The sequence below is a fragment of the Telopea speciosissima genome, chromosome 5, assembly GCF_018873765.1.
Source record: "Telopea speciosissima isolate NSW1024214 ecotype Mountain lineage chromosome 5, Tspe_v1, whole genome shotgun sequence".
NCBI lineage: Eukaryota > Viridiplantae > Streptophyta > Magnoliopsida > Proteales > Proteaceae > Telopea > Telopea speciosissima.
The window spans coordinates 54,854,046-54,875,444 of record NC_057920.1 but is presented as its reverse complement, the minus strand read 5'-3'; the positions used below and the strand labels follow the sequence as shown (position 1 = coordinate 54,875,444).

The 21,399-nt window shown below is 45.7% G+C and overlaps 1 protein-coding gene across 1 annotated transcript in view; it reads left to right on the top strand.

Annotated features, from left to right (window-relative positions):
• The window catches only part of LOC122661979, a 140,647-nt gene that overhangs the window by 89,213 nt on the left and 30,035 nt on the right, over positions 1 to 21,399 (top strand). The window lies entirely within an intron of this gene.

Here is a 21,399-nt window from a genome sequence, read left to right as displayed (position 1 = left end):
AGGAGGGTCGGGATTGGAGGTAGAGAAGGGGAAGACATTCTGTCCGCAAGCAGGTTACCGAAAAGTGCAGGTGGCCGAAAAGGAAAGGTGATCAGGTAGTCGGAGAAGGAAAGCCCTTGGGTTTATCTTATTTAAACTAAAAATCAAGGTTTTTCTTGTTTTCAACATTTTCATAAAATGATCCAAACCCAATTCCAGGCCACTCTTAAGGTTTTACGGAGTGATAATGGTTCTGAATATAAGGAATCCCAATTTCAAAAATACCTTGCTGATCATGGGATTATACATCAGACTAGTTGTGTTGATACCCTGGCCCAAAATACTGTGACTGAAAGGAAGAACCGCCACTTATTGGAAGTGGCAAGAGCATTAATGTTTGCTCGACATGTTCCATCCCAATATTGGGGTGATGCTGTTCTCACTACCGCTTACCTTATTAATAGGTTACCTTCACGGGTTCTGGATTCCCGTAGCCCATCTGACATTTTACTTGGAGATTCCTCCTTTGTAGTGCCTCCCAAAGTCTTTGGCTGTGTCTGTTATGCTAGGGATACTAAGTCCCCTGGCAAGCTTGAACCCTGTGGGTTAAGGTGCATTTTTTTGGGTTATTCTCCAACCCAGAAAGGTTACAAGTGTTACCACCCTCCTACCCGTCGTACTATTGTCAGTATTGATGTGGTTTTTCATGAAACCCTTTCCTATTATTCTTCCCCACCTCTTCAGGGGGAGAGTTCTAGTGAAGATGTGGTTCATACTCTTGGGTTTCCCCTCCCTTCATCACCTATAGCTACTGACCAACCCTCCCCGGCTGCTGTCCAGCCTCCTGTGGTTGCTGTCCAGCCCCCCGGCCTCCCGAGGCTTCTGCCCAGCCTCTCGAGGCTACTGTCCCTTCACCTGAGGGGAATCCAATACAGGGGGAGATCATGGAAACAGGTGGTGGTAATATTCCTATTCAAGGGGAGTTGACTCCAGTACAGAGGACCATTCGTAACTTTCAAAGGACCATTGACAATTCCGCCATTCTCACTTATAACCGGAGATGTTCTAACAGAGGGCAGAATCAGTCCACTGCAGCACCGATACCCATCCAGTTGCCGCCTCAGGATCCAGATCCTCCTCCTCCTGGTGAGCCTTCCTCTTCTGATCTACCCATTGCACATCGCAAAGGTACCAAGACCTGCACTTTACATCCCATTTCCCGTTTTGTTTCTTATAGTTCTCTTTCTCCTTCTTTTCATACCTTTGTTTCCTCCCTTTCTTCTGTTTCCATTCTTAAAAATTGGCAGGAAGCATCTATAGATGGGAAGTGGAAGGCAGCAATGTTGGAAGAAATGAGAGCATTGAACAAAAACAATACGTGGGATCTTGTAGCTCTTCCTCCAGGGAAAAAACCAGTGGGTTGTAAATGGGTGTTTGTGGTCAAGCAGAAGGCAGATGGTACAGTGGATCGGTACAAGGCACGTCTAGTTGCTAAAAGCTTCACTCAGACATATGGCATTGACTACCAGGAGACCAAGGTACTAAAACTCGGGTCTCGGTACCAACTCGGCTCTTGGAAAAACCGAGACGAGTCGAGATCTCGCCGAGTTGGTGCATTTTTTTTTTCTCCAACTCGAAGCCTCAACTTTGGGTCAACCCGAGATCTGGACCCGAGATCCGAGATCTCGCCGAGATATGTCTAGTTTTGTTTAGTTAGGTAAGGTATTTAAGTGGTAGGTGGGTTAAAATAATGGGTCGAAACCGAGATCCGAGATCTCGCTGAGATATTGCACTTTTGAGACTTGCAGGCAGTCTCATCTCGGCTTTTCCAAAAACCGAGAAACTCGGCGAGATCTCGGCGAGATCTTGCGAGTTCTCGAACTATGCAGGAGACTTTCGCACCGGTAGCAAAACTCAATACTGTAAGGGTATTGCTATCCTGTGTAGTGAACCTTGGATGGGATCTTCAGCAGTTGGATGTGAAGAATGCCTTCCTCTATGGTGAACTAAAAGAAGAAGTATATATGGACATTCCTCCAGGTTTTTCACGTCCTGCTACCAAGTGTAAGGTATGTCAACTGAAGCGTGCACTCAATGGCTTGAAGCAGTTACCTAAAGCTTGGTTCGGTAGATTTCTCAAGGCTATGCTTTCAGTGGGCTACCAGCAAAGCAATGTTGATCATACCTTGTTCATCAAACGTGTGGGTGATAGGGTTACTCTCCTCATAGTCTATGTTGATGATATTGTAGTGACCGACAATGATGGTGATGAGATCAACAGGTTGAAGCTGTTCCTTGGCCGTGAGTTTGAAATTAAGGATCTGGGGACTTTGAAATATTTTCTAGGGATAGAGGTTGCTCACTCTTCAAAGGACATATTTCTGTCTCAAAGAAAGTATGTCTTGGATCTACTGTCTGAAACAGGGCTGTTAGGGTGTCATCCTTCTGACACTCTCATAGAAGCTACGATAAGACTCAAGGAGAAAGAAGGCACACCAATTGACAAAGGTCATTATCAGTGGTTGGTGGGCAAACTTATTTACCTGTCTCACACTCGACCCGACATTGCCATTGCAATTAGTATGGTCAGCCAGTTTATGCATGACCCTTATTCTTCTCATATGGAGGTAGTCCTTTGCATCTTACGATACTTGAAGTCTGCTCTGGGACAAGGGATACTTGTATCTCCCAATGGTCATCTGAAGGTTGAGGCATACACTGATGCGGATTGGGCTGGTTCAAGTGATAGGAAGTCCATCTCTGGATATTGCTCTTTTGTAGGTGGGAACCTTGTCACCTGGCGTAGTAAAAAACAGAATGTGGTGACAAGGTCCAGTGCTGAGGCTGAATTCCGTGCGATGGCTCGTGGTATCTGTGAATTGTTGTGGCTTAAGGGGCTGTTGCAAGATATTGGGGTTGCTGTCCAACTTCCAATGATGTTATATTGTGACAATAAAGCTGCCATAAGCATCGCTCATAATCCTGTCCAACATGACCGTACTAAGCATGTGGAAGTGGACAGACATTTCATCAAGGAGAAACTTGAAGCTGGACTAATCCGTGTTCCCTATGTGAAGTCTACTGATCAGCTAGCTGATGTGTTCACGAAGGGACTGAGAGGCAAAGTGTTTCATCCTTTTCTAGCCAAGTTGGGCATGTGTGACATTTTTGCATCAACTTGAGGGGGAGTGTTAGATATATAGGCCAGAATACCATAGGGGTATTCTGGTCCTTTCCTCTTTGTTTTATTCTCTTATGTTTCTTTCTTTTCATTTGTTTATACTATGTCGGCTATGTAAGGGCATATTTGTCCATGTAATTCTGTTTTATTAGTATAAATAAAGGGCTTAGGGAATCATATTGATTCACTTAAGCATTAATCAATTCTGTTTTATTAACAAAACATGACTAAGGTGGCCTTGCATGCAAGATCAGAAGTGAGTAAAGGCTGAAATCAAACATGCAATTAAGGTAAACTTCAAAGGGAAGGAAGAAAACAAAAGGCAACAACCTCACCTTGTGGAGGAGTGCGAAGAATCACTGAGCAGCCGCAACTTGGGAGGAGTTCCTTCCAAAATCCTCCGCCCCTCCTTCTCTTTCTTCTTCTTCTTTTCCTTTTCTTCTTTTCCAGAGCAGAGTTTCTAAGTTTACAAAGTGAGAAATGAAGTAGAAAGCTATGTTTTCTATTTATAAGATTAGGCAACTGAGGCTTGTTTGGTTCGGTCCACCTAGAATTAGTTTGGCCCTTATAAAATTAATTTGAATTAAAAGGCCATCTAATTCTAGGTAGGACTCATTGCTGAGTCCCGGGAAAGGTGTTCCGTAATGTAAACAGGAGCCCGACCGAATGGGTGTGCGGGTAGCTAAACGCAGTGGGGTCATGTGGGCCCACATTAGAAAAATAATTATTTAGACCCGGATTTTGGGCACATGTGTAGTAGACTGTCTCGAATTGTATCGAAATGTATCAGCCGATACGATACGATACAGCTGATAAGTATCGATACGTCCAGTAAAGAGTTTTGTGGGTGGTTTAATACGTATCGGTCGATACGGCTCGATACATACCGATACATACTGATACCATCGATACATTCCATAAAAAAAAAGCCATTTTCACTCACAGACTCGATACAACTCCTAATCTAACGAAAAAATGACGGAAAACTCTCAACCAAGAGTCTAAAATCTTGCATTTGATCTTGGTTTTTCACCTTCACCCAAAAAAAAAATCTTGGTTTTTCACATTTTTAGACTAAAAAACGAATCAAGGAATGCTACAACATCATCCTTTGCATCATCCAATACTCTTCATGGCTATAGACGATTACAACATGTAAGAAACCTCATCTTTTATAATAATTTCAATTTACTGCACTTGTTTGGTTATACATTATTCATCATTTTAGTGTTTATGCATGGCACTTGTTATATATATATATTTTTTAACCCGAACTTCCCTGGGACCCGGGCCAGCCCCAAAATTTTATTAACTCATAAAAAAATAAAGAAAACAGGGGGGGGGGGGGGACATTCCGCCTTACCCCAGCCCAAGAAGCAAGTGCTTTCAAAAACAAAATCTAGCCTAGGCTGCCTTTGCTGCAAAGCCAACAAAGGAAGCTATACTCTTAGGATCGGCAGGCCCTCTTTATCCTCTCTTATAATACGCCAGAAGTCACCGAAAGGTATATTGTCCGGCTGGAAAAAAGTAGGGGCACCAGTGTTACAAGCCCACTTGGCCAAACAATCAGCAGCCCTGTTACTTTCCCTAAAGGCAAAAGAAACGGTAGCCCTTGTCTCATTGACTAGCTCCAGGATCTCATTAAACCAGTACCATCCTTGCCACAGTCCACACCTCTTCAGGTTCACCTGTCTAACCGTGGTGGTCGAATCTGAGTGAACCATGACATCTTTGAACCCCAGGTCCTGGCATAAACGTAGGCCATCCCTTAAGGCTCTCAGCTCCGCTATAGAGATGGTGCACCTCCCATAAAAGTTTGAGAAGGCTGCAAGGATGTCACTAGCCGCGTTCCGAATAACTCCTCCCCCTCCCCCATCTCCAGGGTTGCTCCGGCAGGCCCCATCCACATTAAGCTTGACAGTAGAGGGAGGGGGGCACCAGTAAACAGGAATGGGACGAACAAACCTTGGCTGGTGGCGCCTCAAGGTCGAAGCACTGCAGAATAAGACCATCCCTCGTAGACCCCCTTCTACCAAACTTAGAGGGTAGGGGAAGCTCTCAAACCCAATTTTTAATACGACCAATAATCGTGACAGCAGCTCGACCAGGCTCCCCGTGCGCAATCCGACTCCTGACGTCTTGGCCGGGGATAGGCACCATGTCATACAAACGTGAGAAGTAGTCCCACACCTTGGTTGCAGTACCACCACCAACCAAACAATGGTCTGTCGTTTCCATCTTCAGGTTCCCACAGCAGAAACACCTAGAGGCCAACGGAATCCCCACCGACATCAAGGTAACCTCGGTTGGGATCTTACCATTCAACAGCTGCCAAGAGAAAAAAGCCACTTTCACAGGGAGAGATGTGTTCCAGATCCACTCAGCATATGGAACAATTGGTGACACTCTCCTGATCTCGTTCCATACTGACTTGGTCGAAAAGCAGCCATCAGCTGCCGGAGTCCACACTAGGACATCTGACCTGTTAGAAATGTGAAAGCTGCCAGTGATGATGTCATTCCTGATCACCTCATCATCAATGTGGTCCAGAAGGCCCTACCTCCACGAGACATTGATGGGGACATCATGCCGCACCACTATTCGAGACCCTTTGTGCACCACTACCAGAGGCATAGGAGACTACCACGGAGTCAGTTACTATGGTTCGATGATGCTTTTGGAGGCTACAGGCTAGCGCGGGGCTGTTTAGACTCCTAGGGTTATTTTGGTCTTTTCATCTTAGTACTTTTATTTATTTATTTCTGCAGTTTTTTTTTGTTTCAGTCTTGTAACTTAAGTAAGGGTAGTTTAGGCATATGACTGTTTTAGTTTCTATTTAAGTGTATTGAAACTTTGTTTGCAAGCAACGAATGAAGAAAGAAAAGATTTGAAAGCAGTTCTGCGATTCTCTTCCCCTCCTCCTTGCGGTTTCTCTCCCTCTCAAATGTACGGTCTCTCTCCCTCTTATCTCTTCCTCTTTCTTTCTTTCTCTTCCCTTTCCCCCACGTCTCCCCTTTCTCTTCTTTCTTGTTCCCCTGCTATCATGGTACTTTTCTCCCCCACTCCCTGCTGCTGTCGTGGTTCTTTTCTTCCCCTCCCTGCTGCTGCCAAAACCCCCATCCCTTCCTGTCCCTGTGCAACCGAGATAACCCAACCACCATCTCCACCACTCCCCTTCCATTCCACAGTCGTAGTCCCCTTTCCCTTCCCTGTCCTTGTAACTGAAGCATCCCCAGCCCCATTAAAAGTTATTCCCTCCATTCCCCTCCTTCTCTGTTAGCCAAAACCCTTTGTTTCCCCTTCCTAAACCAGTCCCTAACCATCCCTGCCGCATTTCCAGACTTCTCCTTGAAACCCTAACCCCAACCTAACCCCTACAACCCACCCTTTCTTTAAACCTAGAAACAGAATTTTATTTTGATAATGTTTGCATGACTTCTCACTAACTTCATACCTGAAACAGTATTTATTTTACACTAGTTGTGCTGTTTTGGTATTGTGTATGTTTCTAATGCTTATTATCAATGGCTTCTTATCTTATATGGACTGCCATGCATGCCTACTGAACCCTTGAATGTAATGCCATGAATTTACTTGCCTAGCCTTGTGGAATTAACCATATAGGTTGCTAGAATTGATTCCTAAGACCTTGTTGAAATAGGCTGCTTACCCGATTGGGGTAAGTAGTCCTAGTTAGATTAGGATTAGTCCTACTAGTCCTAGTCAAGTTAGGAGTAGTATTAGTCAGATTATGATTCTCTTCTTTTATTTTTTCCCTTTGCTTTATTGTTCTTCCCTCAGCCGAGCCCTATTCTGGCATTCCTAGTTGTATTAGGAATTCCTAATAGGATTAGGACTGAGGCAATATTCCTATTTGTACTTTGATTAATTGTACTTCAATTCTATATAAATGAAGGGCCTTGGTGATCGGTTAAGATCATTCAAGCATTCTCTAATTTCTCTCTTCTCACATGGTATCAAAGCAGGTCTCTTTGACCTAACCTGGTTCCTACCCCTCCCCGCTTCCATCGTTCTCTTTTCCATTTTTTTTCACTCAATATCCATTCCCCTCCCCTCCCACTCGAATTTCTTCACCTTTTTTTTGTTTTTTTCTCTCCAATTAGGGCAGATCTAATGAGGTGATCTGTGAGATAGATGCTGCCCTAATTTACCACCTCACCAATTGATGAATTAAGAAGGTTTTGGTTCGATAGCTGCTGCCCATACTTCTGCGATATTTTTTGGAGTTCTCCCCTGCTGAAGACCAATTTCTCCTTGCCATTAAAGCTTGTTTTCTTGGGATCCATCACTGCAGGCTTTCTGGACCGCTGCTGTCTCTGTTTCTCTTCCCACCATTGAGGCATATCTCCACATAGATCTCTTTTCCAGGTTTTTTTGACATAAACCTGCTATTTCTCGATCTGGTTTTTTTTTTCTCCTCTCTGTGTGGGCTGCTGTTTGAACACATCTGCATCAAATTTCAAGGCTGTCTCTACAGTATTTTATCACTATTTGAAGACCCCTAAATCCCAATCGATATTTCTCCTCTAGGGTTTTTTTTTCAAACCCTACCTATCGAACTTTGGATTTAGGGCTGCTTGTTGCTGCCACAGGGATTCATCCATTTTTTTTATTTCTGTTTTGCTGCCACTGTGTTGTCTACAATATGGGGGACTCAGAAGTGACCACGGCCAACTTTGGAGTTGATTCTCAGCCGCGGACAGAATTCCTCCTTTATGCTGCATCTATTAAACTTGATGGATCTAATTACATCATCTGGGCCAGATCTCTCTCCTTGATTGTGGCTGGTAGGGGGCTTAGTGGGCATCTTCATGGCACCACCAAACAACCTGCTGAAGAAGGTGCTGCCCGTAGTAAATGGGCTGCCAACGATGCTATGGTGATGTCATTTGTTTTAAATTCTATGACCACTGATCTATCCAGTCAATATCTCCTCTTTGACACTGCTACTCAGATATGGACTGCTGTCAAGGGAACTTATGGTCGATTAGGAAGTGGTGCTCAGGTGTATGAAATCAGGAAGACACTCCAAAACACTATTCAGAAGAAGATGTCTGTTACTAAAGACTATGCTGCCCTCAAGTGTTTATGGCAGCAATTGGATCATTATGCTAGGTTTCAACCTACTACTACTACTGATATTACTGCCTATTATTCTTAAGTTGATCAGTTTCGGGTCTATGATTTCCTAGCTGGACTCAATGATGATTATGACCCTATCCGGGTGCAAGTCCTTGGTCGGGTTCCTTTCCCCACTCTAAAGGAGACTTTTTCTTATGTTCACAGTGAAGAGACACGAAGGGTTGCCATGATGCTTACTCCCAAAGTTGAGAGATCAGCCTTACAGACTGCTGGCTCCACCCCTGTTACTTCTTCTGACAGTGTTGTTGCTACTAACACCAAAGATCCTGTGAAGTGCGAGCATTGTCCCAAACCATATCACACTAAGGCTCAATGTTGGAAATTACATGGGAAGCCAGCTGATTTTGAAGCTAAACATGGTTGTGCTAAGTCTAAAACCAAAGCCAATCACACTGAAAGTCGATTGAACCCTAGTGCCCCTAAGGATGTGAAAGCTCCAGAGAATAAAGGTAGTACTTCCAAACAAACCCCCAAGAAGACACTCAACATCTTAAGTTAGAAGCAATTTGTAAATGAGTGTAAAGAGTCAAAGGTTGTCTATGCTATGGTTGCCATACAGAGTAATACAGATGTATCATGCTTACTCACTGAGGTACCCAAGGACGTACAACCTCTGTTGAGGAAATTTGAGTAGTTGTTCCCTGAGGAGTTACCGGACGAGTTACCACCTATGCGTGACATTCAGCACGCTATCGATCTAGTGCCAGGCTCCTCCCTGCCAAATTTACCTCACTATCGTCTGAACCCCAAGGAGCATGCCGAACTAAAAAGGCAAGTAGATGAGCTGCTCCAGAAGGGCTTCATTCGAGAGAGTCTTAGCCCATGTGCGGTACCCGCCTTGCTCACGCCAAAGAAAGATGGTACGTGGCGTATGTGTGTGGATAGTAGGGCCATTAATAAGATTACTGTCAAGTATAGGTTTCCCATACGTAGGCTTGACGACATGCTTGACATGATGGCTGGCGCTACAATCTTTTCCAAGATTGACTTGAAGAGTGGGTACCACCAGATAAGGCTTAGACCGGGGGATGAGTGGAAGACCGCCTTTAAAACAAAGGATGGCCTCTATGAATGGCTAGTCATGCCATTTGGGCTGTTAAATGCCCCCAGTACTTTCATGAGGATCATGACGGAGGTGTTGCGACCATTCATGGGGAAGTTTTTTGTGGTCTACTTTGATGATATTCTTATCTACAGCAAGACAAAGGAAGCTCACCTTGATCACCTGAGTCAGATTTTCCAAACCCTTCTGAAAGAGAAGCTTTATGCTAATCTTAAGAAATGTACCTTTCTGAGCGACCAGGTGATTTTCTTGGGTTTTGTCGTATTGGCCAGTGTCAGCTGACCCTGAAAAAGTTAGGGCAATAGTAGAGTAGCCTGAACCAACAACTATTCATGAGGTGAGAAGTTTTCATGGTTTAGCCACTTTCTATAGGCGGTTCATCTACAGGTTTAGTTCCATCATGGCTCCCATTATAGATTGCATCAGAAAAGGGGAGTTCAAGTGAACTAAGAGTGCTTCATTAGCCTTCCAGGAAATTAAGAAATCAATGACAGAATCCCCAGTTCTGCGTTTACCTGATTTCTCCAAGGTTTTTGAAGTAGCCTGTGATGCATCAGGGGTCAGAATAGGAGGTGTCCTTAGTCAAGAAGCACACCCCGTTGCTTACTTCAGTGAGAAACTGAATGAAGCCAAGCAACGATACTCGACGTACGATAAGGAATTCTATGCGGTAGTCTAAGCTTTACGCTATTGGCGACACTATTTGCTACCGCAGGAATTCGTCCTGTTTTCCGATCATCAGGCCCTACGATATTTTAACTCCCAAAAGAAACTAAACCCCAGACATGCCAAGTGGGTTGAATTTCTGCAGGAGTATACTTTTGTGCTTAAGCACAAGCCTGGGGTGGAGAACAAAGCCGTCGATGCCCTGAGTCGATTCAATGCTTTATTAAAGCTTTACAGTACATCTGGTCGTGTGAAGTCCCTCCTGCACAGTCTGAGTATGCAAGTTGTCGGTTTTGATCAGTTGAAGGACCAATACCCCACTTGTCCTGATTTTAGAGTAGTTTTACTTCCCTCAGTGGGGACCCGCCAGTGCCTCATCTTGATTATGTTCTGAGGGACGGGTTCCTGTTCAAAGGGAGCCGCCTTTGCATTCCCAGGACTTCTCTGAGGGATCATCAGATCTAGGAATTGCATAGCAGGGGAGCTGCTGGCCATTTTGGTCGAGACAAGACCATTCCCCTTATTGAGGACCAATTCTATTGGCCTGGCCTACAAAGAGATGTGGCAAGAGTTGTTCGCCAGTGTCGTGCTTGTCAGACTGCAAAACAACAGAAACATAACACTGGTCTTTACACTCCTTTGCCTGTGCCCCATGCCCCATGGCAGGACCTTAGCATGGATTTCGTGCTTGGTCTGCCCAAGACTGTGAGAGGCAATGATTCAATCTTTGTGGTTGTAGATCGATTCTCAAAGATGGCCCATTTCATTCCATGTTTGAAGACATCTGATGCTTCTGCGGTGGCAAAATTATTCTTTTATAATGTCTTCAAATATCATGGGCTCCCTCTCACTATGGTGTCTGACAGAGATGTCAAGGTCACTAGCCATTTTTGGCGAACCCTGTGGCACATGTGAGGTACTAAACTCCAGTTTTCGTCTGCATTCCACCCTCAGACTAATGGTCAGACTGAGGTTGTCAATAGGAGTCTTGGTAACCTTCTTGGATGTCTCGTAGGTGAGAGTCTAGGTACTTGGGATCGTGTCCTGTCTCATGCTGAGTTTGCCTATAACATGTCCAAGAACCAGTCGACTGGTATGTCCCCCTTTGAGATATGCTTGGACACACAGCCAAAAGCACCCATAGATCTTACCCCTGCACTAGTCAGTTCTAGAGTTAGCGAGTCAGCCGAGTCTTTTGCACAGCGCTTACATGATTCGCATGCAAAGATAAGACAATGGATTGCTTCTAGCAATGATCAGTATAAATCTTATGCAGATGTTCACCGTCGGTTGCAGGAGTTCGAAGAAGGCGACTTGGTAATGGTCCGGATCCATCCGGCTAGGTTTGTTAGAGGAAGAGCGAGCAAACTTCATGCTCGTGGGGTAGGCCCATTCAAGGTAATCAAAAGGCTTGGTGCCAGTGCGTATGTGATTGATTTGCCAGCTGGTATGGGGATTAGTAACATATTCAATGTTGAAGACCTTGCTCCCTATTATGGCCTGGACACCACACCTTCACCTTACCCTGATGCATTAAACGACTCTCCTTTTGACATTAGCAAGCATAGCCCTACCCTACCTGCCACTACCCCCCCCCCCCCTCCTTTACCTCGTTTTGCCACCAGGCCCGAAGAGATTGAGGTTGTACTTGATGAGAGAGTTATATCCACCACCCAAGGGGGGAGATGAGAGTTCCTTGTAAAGTGGAGCGGAAGACCGGCGAGCGACAATTCTTGGATTCCATTTGATGACTTCCAGAGCGTTGGCCCCGACCTCCTTGAGCTCTATCAGAGTTTTCATTCACCAGAGGTGAATTCTTCGCGAGCGGGGAGGATTGATGGGGACATCATGCCGCACCACTACCAGAGGCGCAGGAGGCTACCACGGAGTCAGTTACTATGGTTCGATGATGCTTTCGGAGGCTACAGGCTAGCGCGGGGCTGTTTAGACTCCTAGGGTTATTTTGGTCTTTTCATCTTAGTACTTTTATTTATTTATTTCTGCAGTTATTTTTTGTTTCAGTCTTGTAACTTAAGTAAGGGTAGTTTAGGCATATGACTGTTTTAGTTTCTATTTAAGTGTATTGAAACTTTGTTTGCAAGCAACGAATGAAGAAAGAAAAGATTTGAAAGCAGTTCTGCGATTCTCTTCCCCTCCTCCTTGCGGTTTCCCTCCCTCTCAAAGGTATGGTCTCTCCCTCTTATCTCTTCCTCTTTCTTTCTTTCTCTTCCCTTTCCCCCATGTCTCTCTTTCTCTTCTTTCTTGTTCCCCTGCTATCGTGGTACTTTTCTCCCCCACTCCGTGCTGCTGTCGTGGTTCCTTTCTTCCCCTCCCTGCTGCTGCCAAAACCCCCATCCCTTCCTGTCCCTGTGCAACCGAGATAACCCAACCACCATCTCCACCACTCCCCTTCCATTCCACAGTCGTAGTCCCCTTTCCCTTCCCTGTCCTTGTAACTGAAGCATCCCCAGCCCCATTAAAAGTTATTCCCTCCATTCCCCTCCTTCTCTGTTAGCCAAAACCCTTTGTTTCCCCTTCGTAAACCAGTCCCTAACCATCCCTACCCCATTTCCAGACTTCTCCTTGAAACCCTAACCCCAACCTAACCCCTACAACCCACCCTTTCTTTAAACCTAGAAACAGAATTTTATTTTGATAATGTTTGCATGACTTCTCACTAACTTCATACCTGAAACAGTATTTATTTTACACTAGTTGTGCTGTTTTGGTATTGTGTATGTTTCTAATGCTTATTATCAATGGCTTCTTATCTTATATGGACTGCCATGCATGCCTACTGAACCCTTGAATGTAATGCCATGAATTTACTTGCCTAGCCTTGTGGAATTAACCATATAGGTTGCTAGAATTGATTCCTAAGACCTATTGGTGTTCATTCATGTGATTTCTATTGATGACTGCCATTAGTAAATTCTGTTCTTTTATGTCTGATGTTGAATGTGGCGTGGTGCAAATTCTAGCCCTTGCCTTAAGTCCCCACTAGGGTGTTACACCTGTGAACCTGTCCTATTGTGGGATTCCCTAGCTTCTAGCGTTTGTCCTGCATCAGCCATCCTCCTCCAACGCATCCTTTAAGCGCAAGTCCACATCAACCAGGAGCCCATTGTCCACCGCATCAATCGACGGACCAGCCCCAGACCAATTGTCCAGCCAGAAGAAGACATTCCCTGTACCAACCAGCCACCGTGATCTCTCCACTAGCATCCCCCTAAACGCCAATCCATTCCTCCAAGACCTTGAGCTTATCCTCTGAGTCTCCGCCAGACACACATGGAGGCCTTTGAAGAACTTGGCCTTGAAAAACTCGCTCCAGAGGGATTGGTCCGCCAGGGCCCTCCACAGCTCCTTGAGCCTCAAAGAGAGGCCCACGTCCTCCAGCAATCTAACTCCTAGGCCCCCCTCCTCCAACGGCCTACACACCTTCTGCCAGCTGACCCAATGTTTCCACTTTCCCCACTCTGTGCTTCCCCAAAGAAAGTCAGCAAAGATTCCATATAACCTCCGCAAAACAGCTTTAGGGGGATCCAGTGTGGCAAGGACATGGATAGGAATAGAGGAAAGAACATGCTTCAGCAGAGTGACCCGACCCCCAGCTGAGAGAAGCCTCCCCTTCCACCCTGCAACCTTGCTGCTGATTTTATCAACCTGACCATCAAAGAAGCTGATCTTGAGCCTTCCACAGTGAAGAGGGGTGCCTAAATAGGTGATTGGCAAAGCCTTCTGCGAGAAGCCAGTGATAACCCCCACCATCCTAGCCATGGCCGGCGAGGCCTTGATCCCTACCACAAAACAGCTCTTCTGCTTGTTAACCAACTGTCCAGAGAAGCCCTCATACCTGCTGAGAAAGCCCATGATTTGCCTTAGCGACCTCTTTAGACCCCTGGAGAAAATAATAGTGTCTTCTGTAAACAGGCTATGAGAGATCCCCGGGCACCCTTGCGGAAGCCTGAAATAGGAGGCGTGCCCTTCCACAAACTACTCCTTGATCCCCCTGCTAAGCACCTCCTCTGCTAAGATGAAAGTGTCGGTGACAACGGGTCCCCCTGCCGCACCCCCTGGTAGACTTGAAAAAACCAGACTGCCTGCCTGCCAGAACAACAGTGAACCAGCAATTCTTGACCGTCTTCTTAATCTGGTTGATCCAATCCGTGCAGAACCCAAACTTTGAGAGAACTCTCCATAGGAAGTCCCACTCCAGCCGGTCATAGGCCTTGGCCATGTCCAACTTTAAAATCACATTTCCACCCCTTGTCTTCCTATTAAGCTCATGAGTGACTTCTTACACAATGGAGATATTGTCATGAATGCACCGCCCCTGTACAAAAGCACCCTGCTCTTCTGCCACCAACGCTGGAAGCAGCCCTGCAAGCCTTGATGTCATGATTTTTGCAATGACCTTGTGGGAGAAATTACACAGGCTAATAGGCCTCAAGTCTGCCATCACCTCTGGGTTATCTTTTTTCGGGATCAGGACCAAGTTGGCAGCAGTAAAGCTTCTAGGAAGAGCACCACCTGCAAAAAAATCCTTGACAGCAGCCCACACATCATGTCCCACCACAGACCAACAGGATGTAAAGAAGTGCCCCGAGAAGCCATCAGGACCTGGTGCACTGTCACTGGATTAGGCAAAGACCGCATTCTTAACCTCTTCCATCAAGGGGGATGCCAATAGAGAAAGATTATCAGCCTCAATTACCACCGCTGGCATCATAGATAACCGCCCCTCATCCACCACACACCCTTGCGAGGTAAAAATGCTCCAAAAGTGTCGTACAACTTCCTCCTGTACCCCCTCCACATCAGAAATCCAGTCCCCGTTAGCCCCTCTGATGCGATGCACACCTGCAATCCTCCTCCTTACATTGACCATGGAGTGAAAGAACTTTGTGTTACGGTCCCCCTCCTTAAGCTAAGTGGCTCTAGATTTTTGCCTCCAAAATATTTCTTCATGCAACAACATCTCCTATAGGTCAACCCTAGCCGCCCCCAGAGCCACCCTGGAATCTTCATCAGCCCGCATATCACACTCGGTCTCCGCCCTGCTAACTGCATCCTCCGCATCCCTAACCCGTTGATGAATGTTACCAAAAACCTCCTTATTCCACCTGCAGAGAGCGATGTGAAGCCCTTTGAGCTTCAAGAACAGCACACACAAAGCCGTGCCCAGTACCAACTTCTCCCACTGGTCTTTGACAAAGTCTTGAAACCCAGGATGTCGGAGTCACATCTGCTGAAACTTGAAGCCAGACCTGGGCTGTTGGGCATCCACCCCAAAAGAGAGGCTAAGAGGCAAGTGGTCCGAGCAGGACCTATTAAAGTGAGTCACTGAGGACCTAGAAAAAGAGTTCGCCCAAGCCGCATTGACCACAAATCTGTCCAACCGAGCCATCACCCTTCCTGCACCTTCCTGGTTGTTGGACCAGGTGAACATGTTGCCAAAGTACCCTGCATCAATAAGGCCTGCCCTGTTTTAAAAACCCCTGAAGTCCTCCAAAGGCAAAGGACATGCCGGTCTACAGCCCACCTTCTCTAAGGCTGCCGCCACTCCATTGAAGTCACTCTCCACCGCCCATGGTAAAGAGATGGAAAGGGAGTACGCCTCAAGCCTCTCCCACAGCTCCTTTCTCTCCAACCTTATGCAGAGGCCATGCACAAAAGATATGATAAAGGGTCTTCCGCTGCCCCCCAAACACTCCAGAGTAACAAACTGCCCCTGCTCTTCCACCACCCTGACCTGCACCGAAGAGCTCTAAAAAATCCACAACCTACCCGAACAAAGAACAGAGTCCATTCCAATCCTTCTCCTCACTACCTGCGCCTTAGAGACCTGCGATTCGAGCTCACAAGGGCCTTCAACCACCTACACGTAGGCTTATTTCCTATCCCCCTCGCATTCCAGAAGATACTATTCATTGAGCAGTGTTTAAAGCTTCCATTGCCGACCTCATCGATCTCGTGACACGTCGTTGGGCTCCTTCCCGAGCCCTCCTACCAGCCGCGGCCTTCATAATCTTCTTACGCTTGTAAACAAAGGCTGCACTGAGACACGCAGCCCTCGCATGCACTCGCCTTCTACTGCCGTGGGCACCTGGCGCTGAATCAATATGCGTCGCTGACACATCCTCAACGCTTGGAGCCGGAACTGAGTTCGTTTCGGACAATCTCCTCACCAACCTGTGTACCCTATCAGGGAGAGAAGCATTAAAGGCCCTGAGGTTCTCCACCAACTCCACCCGACATCCCTCCACAGGAGCTGAAACCGGCACTTGCCAGTCGTCTTTCGATCCAACAGGGGCTGAACCCCCTTGAAAAAAAAGGTGCTACGAAGGCACATAGTGAAGCCGAGCGTGGCCTTCCCCTTCCTCTAATAGCCCCTACCACATCGCCCCCAGTAGCCATCGGAATCTCCAACACCACAGTCCTGCCCTCCTCGGCTCCATCAACCTCCAAGCTCTGCACACCACCCTCAACTAAAAGGCTGTGCACTCATTAGAACCAGCGCCCAACTCACCACTGACAACAGCTACGCCCACCTGGCCCTCCACACACGTCCCCACCAAAGCGCCATTAGTGCACCGCCGCACAAGTTCCTCCACACGTGCCCCCACAATAGCGTTATCAGCACACCCCTGCACCTGTTCCTCCATCGCTATTGGCGCCACCGGCAGCCAGCTCTCACTCCTCCGACGGGAAGCCCTGGCAGGTCTCTGGCCAAGAGGCACTCCTTCCACACGAACAACTCTAGACGACGTGCCCTCCCCACATGGAATGAAGACCCCATCTCGAGTCCTATCTTCCCCCACGCCATTAGGCACCGCTGCCTCTGCCAGAATAAAACCAGCTTCTCCATCCAGCCTCTGTCGCCTAAAATTCCTGCACACCTCCTGCAGATGCCCAATTTTCGAACAAGAGACACAATATGATGGCATCTTCTCATACACCACTGATTGATAGAAGCCAGTCGCACCACAGCCCACCCAAATCTTTGCCGGCAATGAAGCACGCAAGTCCACCTCGATACACACACGGGTGGCAACCGTGCGAGTGCAGTTAGACGTAACCCCATCCACTTTCAAAACTCTACCAACAGCCCCTGCGATTGACTTCAGGAAATTTCCCTGATACAGGTTCACCGGCAGCCCCGGCAGCGAAATCCACACTGGCGCGAAAGGGGACTCCCAGCCTAAAACGAAATCAGCAGTCCACTTCATAAAACGAAAGAGAAATCCCTGTATATGCAAATGCTCCTTCATCCAAACCCTGACAAAGTCAGCCTGAACCGATAAATGCAAGAGCACATGCCGAAGATCAAGAGTCGACACCACCACATCGCCCTGCAGATGCAAAGTCTTCCGAATGGTTTCCTTGATCACAAACAACGATGGCTTCCCATAGCTGCACTTGGCGACAAGCGCAGTCGCAAAAGCCTTCTCAGAAAGCTCCAACTTCTCTTTGGTGAAAAAAATCGTAAGACAACCATAAAAGGAAGAAGGTTTTTTGATTTCTAAATCCACAGGTGGCAGTGACAAGGATCGTGAAACAATGGCTGCAAAAGTTGCAGGCCCACCAGCAGCAATCCCGAGGCAAGAGGGAGGATCAGGGGGCAGGATCTCCCTGGTGGGAGCCGCCATCGCAAAACCACGTGAAACCCCAGCCCTAAACTTGCACCATCAGAGCGTAATGTGCACACCAGAAAATCGCCTATCGATACTCACCCGCTACAACTATCAAATAACTCGAGGACAATGATTGAATTGCTTATTTATATTGTTTTTTGTTCCAAAAGTGTATTTCCATGTGTATCTTGACCATTTCTATGTGTATCCGTATTGTTCGATACGTATCTGATACGATACGATACGATACATTTCTTAAAATCACCCAACCGATACGATACCTGATACCAATACTTTAAACCTTGAACACGACTACCCATTGATCCACTATGATATGACGGCTCTGGGAGCATGTACGGGTACGGCTGGTGGGTTGGGTAGGAGATGTCATCCACAAAAGACGATCCACTACGTCCCTGTGAGTGGGAGTCATACTCAAAAGTGGGAATGGATGGAGAAGATATATGCTCCCCCCCCCCCCCCAAGTCAACTACCCATGGGCATATGGATGTGAATGAGATAAAATGTACTTTGATTGTGTTGGAGATGGACTGCTCTCTACGTGAAAAGATGGGGCACAGAAATGTGTCGGAGATGGACTGCTCTGTTGATCATGTTTTTTTTCAAAAAAAAAACATTTGTGGAGAAAATGGTTTTACCTAAAATAGTGGAAAGGCTTCACAAATGTGCTAAGAAGGTTCAATCCTGTATTCTCCAAGTGCTTCTGACGTAGATGCGACGAAGATTCAAAGAACAAACCAAAAATCACCAAAAATGAGTGAAGAATGAAGCAAAAGGACCAACAACTCTAAAAAATGCAGTCTTGTGAGCTCTCAATTGAAATTTTGACCGAGAGTCACGAGACATTGTATATTTATAACGTGACTTTGTAACATCTTGCCGATATTTTGGCGAGATGTTACAAAAGCTCAAAATTTCGCGAAATGACCGAAATATTGGTCGAAATATTGCATTTTTTGGTTTCGAAGTTGCATTTCGTTTCGAGAAGGTCGAGATATTCGAAATTCTCGAGATCTCAACTAAAATATAACGAGTTTTTGTACTTTGTATGTGATTTCTCTTGTATTTGGCTAAGTGAGTCAATATTGGGGAGAGAAGTCTATTCTCTCCCACAATATTCTACTGCCAACTCTTTCTCTTCTCTTCTTCTTCTCCTTCTACCTCCTCTCTCATCTCCTTTCTTGCCCTCTTGTTCTCTTGCAACCTTTAGATTCCAATTTGGTATCAGAGCCCACGGTTATGATTTGAGAGTCGTGCTACAAGTTCTTCGCTTCCAGAACCCTGGGTTATAAAGGAGTTCCAAGGAAGAAGTTACTATATGTAAAGTTTGAATAAATCATGAGATAAGCTTGGATGAAGAATATAGAAGCACCAAGAGGAGATATCATGTGAAGATTTGGATGTTTGGAGCTCAAATCGGCAAAGGACAGGTTTTCTCAAGTTACCGCCAGCCCTGTACTTGAGTCTCTCTCTCCCTCTCATCCGGCACTTGTTGGAATTGGGACAGGGCTCCTTTGAACTGCCCAAGGGTCCCTTCCAATCCCCCCATGATCTTGGCTATTGAAGAAACGAGTTGTTGGAGCACAACTCATTTTTCCTTGGTTTGACAGGTACCGCCAACACTTTTTTTTTCTTCCTCTTGTTGTGAAATGTCATATGTGATGCTTCTGGTCACTTTGTATTGGTGAGCCATGTTGTTTGGACTTTGGATCTCTTGAGTTGTTATGAGATGATGCTACATCTTGAAGGGTATATTTGAGTTGGGATTCTTCAAGTTGTATGTTTTTTCTTCTTGATGGATTTTTTTTTCTAGGTACTAGAAAAGGGTATCTGGGTTGAGTGTGTACTCCTAATTTGATTTGGGTATCATCCCTACTCTCTAAGTGTATTTCGACATTACGTCCAAGGTCAGTGGACCTGCAGAAGCTTTGGCTAGTTGTTTGAGTGGTTCTCGTCCTACTTAGATTTCCTTAGAGAACCCCAATACTCAGATCTCCATTGTCAAGTTGGACAACAAACTATTAGGATTGGGCCCATTCTGTGAAGCTTTCCTTGTGCAGTCAGGGGAAGTTAGGGGACATCACGGGTACCATTCAAGGGCCTAATTCATGTGATCTGACATATCAAAGGCAAGGTTCAAGATCTCGTCTCGTCTCGTCTCGCCATTTCGGGCAGGTCGAGATTTTCGAAATATCCGAAAGTTACCGAAATTTTGCCAAAATATGGTATTTTTTTGCCATATTTCGGTAGTCCATCTCGGTGGGTTTTTGGCCATATTAAGGCCTGGTTCTTCGTGTATACCCTTATTTATGCTAAATAAACACATTTAAACCTTCATATTGCAAAAAAGTGAATTCAAAGTGGTGTTTTGGGTTTGCACCCTTGATTGACAGTATACAGTCGGACCCTGATGTAAAATAGTTAAATACACATTGTATAAGTACTAAAAGACATAATAACAAATTTAAACAAAGTAATAAAACAAAAATAAAGTCAAATGTAGCCTTTAGTTTAAACTTAGACTAAAAAATTCATAAGTGCATAAGTTCAAAGTCATAACTCATAAACTCCATAAAAGTCATTAGTTCAATACTCAATAGTCAATACACAAAGTCACAACTCACAAGTCGCAACTCACAACTGTCATAAAACAAATCCTAATAATAATTGCTATGCCTTCCTGGATCGACCCCACTCATGCTCCGCTGGAGTCGACGTCCATTGCTCTCTGTCTGAAGGACATACTTGGACCACGGTATGGTTTGGGAGAAGAAGCGAGTGTAGTCATCCACAATTGCCATGTAAATGGAGTCATCAACATACTGAAGGTAACTTATCCTAGGAATTTGTACGAAATATCCCGAAATATCCTGAAATATCACGAAATATGCCGAAATAGCCCGAAATGTCTCGAAATATCACGAAATTTCGCCGAAATTTATACCTATTCCATTTCGTATGGCCATTTCATCTCGGTTGTGTCGAGATTTTCGAAATATGCCGATATATCGGCGATATTTCGCGAAATCTTGAACTATGATCAAAGATGGGAGACTGAGAACTCCACTATTATGACCTGATTTTCTCTATGAAACCTGAGATAGGGAGGAGGTTTCTGAGAAAAGAGAGAGCCAATGATATTTGGGAGTGTCTCTAAGACTTTTGACCGAGTGGGTGAATCGGTGAAGCCGTGAAGGTACCAACTCCTCCAGAAAGTAATCACAATAGAGCAGGGAAACAGGCCATTTCTGAGTACTATAACACAATTATTGGCCTCTAGGAGGTGTATGATCACTATAGGGACCTCCAATTGTCCAACCCCAAGGATGAAGCAAAGGTATATAGAACACTTGAGAAGGAACGCATCTTGATTCTCCTTGATGGACTGAACCCGGAATATGAACCAATCCGGGTGCAAATTTTGGGCTGGTTACCTCTTTCCTCTCTAGATAAAGTATGTCGCTACCTGTAAAGTGAGGAGACCTGAAAAGTGGCCATGGAAACTGTACCATCCCTGGAGCGATTTGCTCTTACCTTTAGCTTCCATAGAGACTCGCGAGGTGGAGGAAGGTGCCAATGGCCAAATAGAGACAGACTCAGATGTGATCACTGTGGGAAATCTGGGCACACTAGAGAGAGGTGTTGAGTACTCAATGGTCGTCCCCCTAGTATGCAGGGTGGACCTACTG